Source organism: Pogona vitticeps, chromosome 3, assembly GCF_051106095.1.
Source record: "Pogona vitticeps strain Pit_001003342236 chromosome 3, PviZW2.1, whole genome shotgun sequence".
NCBI classification, from domain to species: domain Eukaryota; kingdom Metazoa; phylum Chordata; class Lepidosauria; order Squamata; family Agamidae; genus Pogona; species Pogona vitticeps.
Window position 1 is genome coordinate 37,048,913 of NC_135785.1, and position 6,769 is coordinate 37,055,681.

Below are 6,769 nucleotides of genomic sequence, written 5' to 3' on the forward strand. Positions count from 1 at the left end.
GTCACACAGTGAGGGAGTCTTGCATAAAGAATATTGCATTTATTGGAAGGATATATAAGGGGCGATCATTGTGGTTAAGGGCATAGTATTATTTATATAAACCCCATTCATTGGTAAGCCTGAGATGGCCTCCAAAAATTTAAGACAACAAATGGAGACTTGGTCTGTTCAATCCCAAAGTTTTGGAACAGTGGGATGCTGGCTTAGACATTATTGTAATTAACTGAAATCTGAAGAAAAGCATTTGAATAAATTAATTTCATATCCGTATGAACCTGATGTCTTGATTGTTCAAATCTAAAGGTAAAGGTAAAGGTTCCCCTTGACAATTTTTGTCCAGTCGTGTCCGACTCTAGGGGGTGGCGCTCATCCCGCTCTTCAAGCCATAGAGCCAGCGTTTGTCCGAAGACAATCTTTTCGTGGTCACATGGCCAGTGTGATTTAGACACGGAACACTGTTTACCTTCCCACCGAGGTGGTCCCTATTTATCTACTCGCATTTGCATGCTTTCGAACCGCTAGGTTGGCGGGAGCTGGGACAAGCGACGGGCGCTCATTCCGTTGCGTGGATTCGATCTTACGACTGCCGGATCTTCTGACCCTGCAGCACAGGCTTCTGCGGTTTAGCCCACAGCGCCACCACATTCAAATCTAAACAGAGAGTTTTCCCTGGCTGAAATCCTGTTCATGCAAGTTACAGCACATAAGGCTGACGACTATCAGCCAGGACATTTTCCTATTTATGTCCTGAGACACAGATGGTTCCTCTGTAATCCCTTTCATCAGTGTGGACCCACAAGGGCTGATGATGAGAAGAGAATGTCTTTAATTATTGAAAGTTACTGCTATTGTTAAACCATACCAGTGGTGGTGGGTTTTGGTAATTAAAGATTTCTTCCTCCTCTACTGTGGCCCCATGGGTTCCCAATGGTGAAAGGGATAATACAAGAGCAGCAAGTGCCCCAGACAGAAATAGGAAATGTTTCATTGCAATAGATTTGTCTCTGATGAACATAGCCTTATGCAACTTAACTTATGCAAATAGAATTTCAGCTTATGAGTGATAGTTCTGAAACTGAGTAGGCAAAACTGGTATGTAGTGCAGGTGTGACTTTTTGTCTGATCTGTGTTCCTTGGAATGAGGGAATAAAAATGCCAGCCAGCTCATTCACAAAGTGATATGAGACACTGTTCTACCACTATTGACAATGGTCATCAACAGGTCAAACTAGATACTAAGGAAAATAAGTTACTCCCCACATTTAACCTGGAGTTCAGTTACTAAGTCATTATAGTGACTTAGTAACTGAATATAGCCAGCTTCAGGGTCTGTCCTTCCAGTGAGCACTCAGTGTTGATTTCCTTCGGAATGGATAGGTTTGCTCTCCTTGCAGTCTAGGGGACTCTAAAGAGTCTCCTCCAGCACCACAATTCAAAAGCATCACTTCTTCGGCGGTCAGACGTCTTTATGGTCCAGCTCTCGCTTCCATACATTACTACTGGAAAGACCATAGCTTTGACTATGTGGACCTTTGTCAGCAAGGTGATGTCTCCGCTTTTTAAGATGCTGTCTAGATTTGTCATCACTTTCCTCCCAAGAAGCAAGAATCTTTTAATTTCGTGGCTGCTGTTACCATCTGCAGTGATCATGGAGCCCAAGAAGGTAAAATCTGTCACTGCCTCCATATCTTCCCATTCTATTTTTCAGGAGGTGATGGGACCAGTGGCCATGATCTTAGTTTTTTGATGTTGAGCTTCAAACCATTTTTGGCGCTCTCCTCTTTCACCCATATTAAGAGGCTCTTTAATTCCTCCTCAGAGTGGTATCATCTGGATATCTGAGGTTATTGATATTTCTTCCGACAATCTTAATTTCGGCTTGGGATTCATCCAGTCCAGCCTTTCGCATGACGTAGTCTGCATATAAGTTAGATAAGCAGGGAGACAATATACAGCCTTGTCGTACTCCTTTCCCAATTTTGAACCAATCAGTTGTTCCAGATCCAATTCTAACTGCTGCTTCCTGTCCCACATATATATTTCTCAGGAGATAGATAAGGTGGTCAGATGCTCCCATTTCTTTAAGGACTTGCCATAGTTTGCTGTGGTCCACACAGTCCAAGGCTTTTGAACAGTCAATGAAGCAGAACTGTAGATGTTTTTCTGGAACTCTCTGGCTTTCTCCATAATCCAGCAATTAAGTCTGCCCCTTTGAAATCCAGCTTGTACTTCTGGGAGTTCTCGGTCCACATACTGCTGAAGCCTACCTTGTAGGATTTTGAGCATAACCTTGGTAGTGTGTGAAATGAGTGCAATTGTACAGTAGTTGGAGCATTCTTTGCCACTGCCCTTATTTGGGATTGGGATGTAGACTGATTTTTTCCAATCCTCTGGCCACTGCTGAATTTTCCAAATATGCTGGCATATTGAGTGTAGCACCTTAACAGCGCCATCTTTTAAGATTTTAAATAGTTCAACTGGAATGCCATCACCTCCACTGGCCTTTTTTTGTTAGCCGTGCTTTCTAACGCCCACGACTTCACTGTCCAGGATGTCTGGCTCAATGTCAGGAAACACACTTATCTGGGTTTTCAGGGACATCCAAATATTTCTGATATAATTCCTCTGTGTATTCTTGCCACCTCTTTTTGATGTCTTCTGCTTCTGTTAGATCCCTCCCATTTTTATCCTTTATCATATCCATCTTTGCACAAAACATTCCTTTAATATCTCCAGTTTTCTTGAACAGTTTTCCTGACTAGCCCAGTGGTTTTTCCTACTCTCTTCAGTATAAGCTTGAATTTTGCTATGAGAAGATGATGATCAGAGCCACAGTCAGCTCCAGGTCTTGTTTTTGCTGACTGTATAAAGCTTCTCCATCTTTAGCTGCAGAGAATATAGTCAAACTGATTTCGATATTGCTCATCTGGTGATTTCCATGTCTAGAGTCGCCTGTTGTGTTTTTGGAAAAGAGTGTTTGTGATGACCAGCTTGTTCTCTTGATAAAACTCTATTAGTCTTTGCCTTGCTTCATTTTGAACTCCAAGGCCAAACTTCCCTGTTGTTTCATTTATCTCTTGATTCCCAACTTTAGCATTCCAGTCCCCTATAATGAGAAGAACATCTTTCTTTGGTGTTAATTCTAGAAGGTGTAGTAAGTCTTCATAGAATTAGTCAATTTCAACCTCTTCAGCATTGGTGGTTGGTGCATAAACTTGGATTACTGTGAAGTTGAAAGGTCTGCCTTGGATTCGTATTGACATAATTCTATCATTTTTGAGATTGTATCCCAGTACAGCTTTTCCCACTCTTGTGTTGACTATGAGGCCTAATCCATTTTTTCTATGGGATTCTTGCCCACAGTAGTAGATTTGATAATTGTCTAAGTTAAATTAGCAAATTCCCATCCATTTTGGTTCACTGACACCCAGGATGTCAATGTTTATTCTTGCCATCTCCTGTTTGACCACCTCCAGCTTACCAACGGTCATAGATCTTACATTCCAGGTTCCTATGCAGTATTTTTCTTTGCAGCATCGGACTTTCCTTTCACTTCCAGGCACATCCACAGCTGGGCATCCTTTCGGCTTTGGCCCAACCACTTCATTAGCTCTGGAGCTACTTGTACTTGTCCTCCGCTCTTCCTCAGTAGCATGTTGGTCGCCTTCTGACCTGAGGGGCTTGTCTTCCAGCATCATATCTTTTAGCCTTTTGTTTCTGTTCATGGAGTTTTCTTGGTAAAGATACCAGTTGCCAGTTCCTGCTCCAGGTGGATCATGTTTCATCAGAACTCTCCACTATGATTTGTCCGTGTTGGTTGTCCCTTCACGGCATAGCCCATAGCTTCTCTGAATTCCTCGAGGCCCTTCTCCACGACAAGGCAGCAATCAGTCAAGGGGATTACCTGCTTACCTTATCTTAAATGATGATGCTAGGGACCTTCAAATAGAAAACATGGGCTTTGTCCTACATTCTCTCCTTCATGAAGAAAAGATTCTGCCTTATAGAAATGAATCTTAGTTCTCCACATTACAAAAGGTGACAGCAAGAAGACAGTAGCTACCATGCTAATGATTATTGTCATCATTTTTGAATGGTGCCCTGAGACCATTCAAGAAAGGATAGGGCCACCACTCTCATAGTATCAGGGCTTCTCACAATAACTTTTAGAATCTTTGGAATTTTATTTGAGTTGTGTTTTAAAAAAGTAACTTTCCTAAGTTACTTTTAATGATTTTTTTAATCGCATCTTTCAGCTTCAGCTACTAGAAGAGTGGAGAAAATAGTCCATACTGCAGTATTGGGCTCACAGATGGGAAATCTTAAACAATTGCTTCCTAGACTTAAGGAGACCACCATCAAACAGCGAAAATAGAAAGAAGGCAGACATAATATGGCAATAGAAAATTGTTTTACAATAAGACCAGTTCCAGCAAGATAAACACAGCTTCAGAAGTCCAAGAACATGATTGTCAAGGGTTAAGTACAGGGCTGGAAACTACATGTTGACAATCAGCTGAAGCAAAGGTATTTACTGCGGGTTATCTGCAAAGTGATAGGATTCTGCTTGCAGCACATGCCCCATTTCGGTGCAGTTCTTCAGATTAAAGTGGGACATTGCTGGCCGGCCAATGCTGGGAAGCTTCCCAGCAACTGACAGCAGCAGGGTTGGAGCAGCAACTGAGAGTCCTTTGCCTCTTCAACATGCGGTGAAAACAGAGCTGCCCTGGGCAAGAGCAGCATTGATGGCTGGCCAGAACGGAGAAGCTGCTCAGATAATTTGGCATCTCCTTGCCAAGCCAGAGAGCTACAGAAGATCTACTGCAGATTAAAATGTGGTAGTTTGGACACCATTTTTAAAAATGCAGTAGAACTTGCATCATGTTCAGACAAATGATTCTATGAATTCCACTTGGTTTTCCTGGACTGTGTAACATCATGTCAGGATGTTCCAACACCTAAAGGTGTTGGAACTAGAGTCATAATTAAGGCAGGGTGAATGGTGCTTTGGACCAGGATGCTGAAATTTAGAGGGCATATACATTTGCTGCTGGAAGGGAACAAATATCTCCCTAACACCACAAGAAGGCACCAAACCCGCCTGCCCTGAGCACTTCATGCTCGTCTTCCTTGCGCAAAGGGAAACAAAACAAGCAGGTTTGGCACAGAACCAACAGGGCTGTTGCATGCTCCAAGAGAGGCACCCCCCTTCTTTCCTCCCTCTTCTTACCACATATGTCAACTTCACATGTGTAAAGTTTAACCAAGGAGCCAGCAAAGCCTCTGGTGTCAAGATTGCTAGTTATAATTCTAACTAGCAATGCTTTCGTTGACATTTCTGGGAGGATGATTCTTCCCTCCTTCCTGTGCACTCTTGCACCTAGTTCCAGAAGGCTGGAAACCATTCAAAGTAGGTTTTCACATGACATGCATAGTTGCAGGGAAGAGAGGGGGAAAAAAGTCAGATCAAGTTAGTAGACATCTGCTAGTATGAAGCTAGATTTATGCACAGAAATTTTAAGTTTGACAACCAGAGGAAAAATCTCTCCAGTAGACCTAAAAGATAATTAAAAATATTGCCTCAGCAAAGAAAAGCACTACCTATCTCTTTCATAATGTTGTCTAGCTGTTTCTTCTATTGGAATGGAGCATGATCATCATAAATTGTGAGAAGAGCTACAAGTAACATTTATGTAAAGCAGCTTTGAGTGTTTCCAGTAGCAATCTAGGTGCACTGCCAATGGAGTAACTGAGGTCAAAAGGACTTACTTCCAAGTAATCATAGGACTGCACACCTCCATAGAATCCCACTTGCTCCCACTGACATCACCATTCCTATTTTAGGTCTGAAATGATCTTTTGTACAAATAGGAAGTGACCTCCTGTCCACTTTGAACATACACAAAAGGTCTAGAATGGAGCAAAGCTGGCAATTTTGTAGCAGAATTGTTCCCAGTGCATGCCTGAGGCTGCTTTGGAACCACAAGGGAGGAAGGTTAGATGTGATTTTCACACACTGAGTCTTACACATCCTTGTTATACACTGTAATTCAGTGAAAGAGGAGGCTTAAATTTTATCATCACTGTTCTGCGGTCATGCACTTTCCCACATTCCCACGAAGGCCTGCCATGAGTATTTTTTGGTGGGCAAGGGGAATCAAATAAAGCATGTGTTTTCTTGGGTTGTGGTATGTTCATTTTGAAACTGGAAAAGCACAATCAAATATTATAAATACCCTTTTAGTGAAGATTTGCCTAAGATGTGAGTACTGTTCAAATGTGCAATCCAGAACTTGCTATCAGCTTTGAAACAGGATTCGTTCTGTGTACCCATTGTCTGCTTTCCATTATTGCTATTCGCTTCAAACTGGGAGCTGCAGGGGATAATGATTAAGACTTTATGATAGCACATATTGCAGCAGTAGCAACAGGAAACAATCTCTAAAAATAGCCTTTAGTGCTTGCCTCCACCCCCTACCCTTCTGTAACATGTGCTCTGAGTTGCACTTAATAAATGCACCAGACCAGAAGAATCAGCTGAAATACACTGACTTCCAATTCTACACCTGACAAGGAGTTTTCTTCCATAGTTGACTTCAATTTATCTGTGGGCAGGGGAAAGTTCACTTTATTGAAACTATTCATGATTTTTCTACCCCCAGTAGTCTGAGATGTGTCTGTTTGGGCTCACAGTAGTGACCTCTTCACCTACAAAGAAATAGAATAATGGTTTGTATCCTGCTTTGCTGCAGAGAAAATGCTTTTGCAC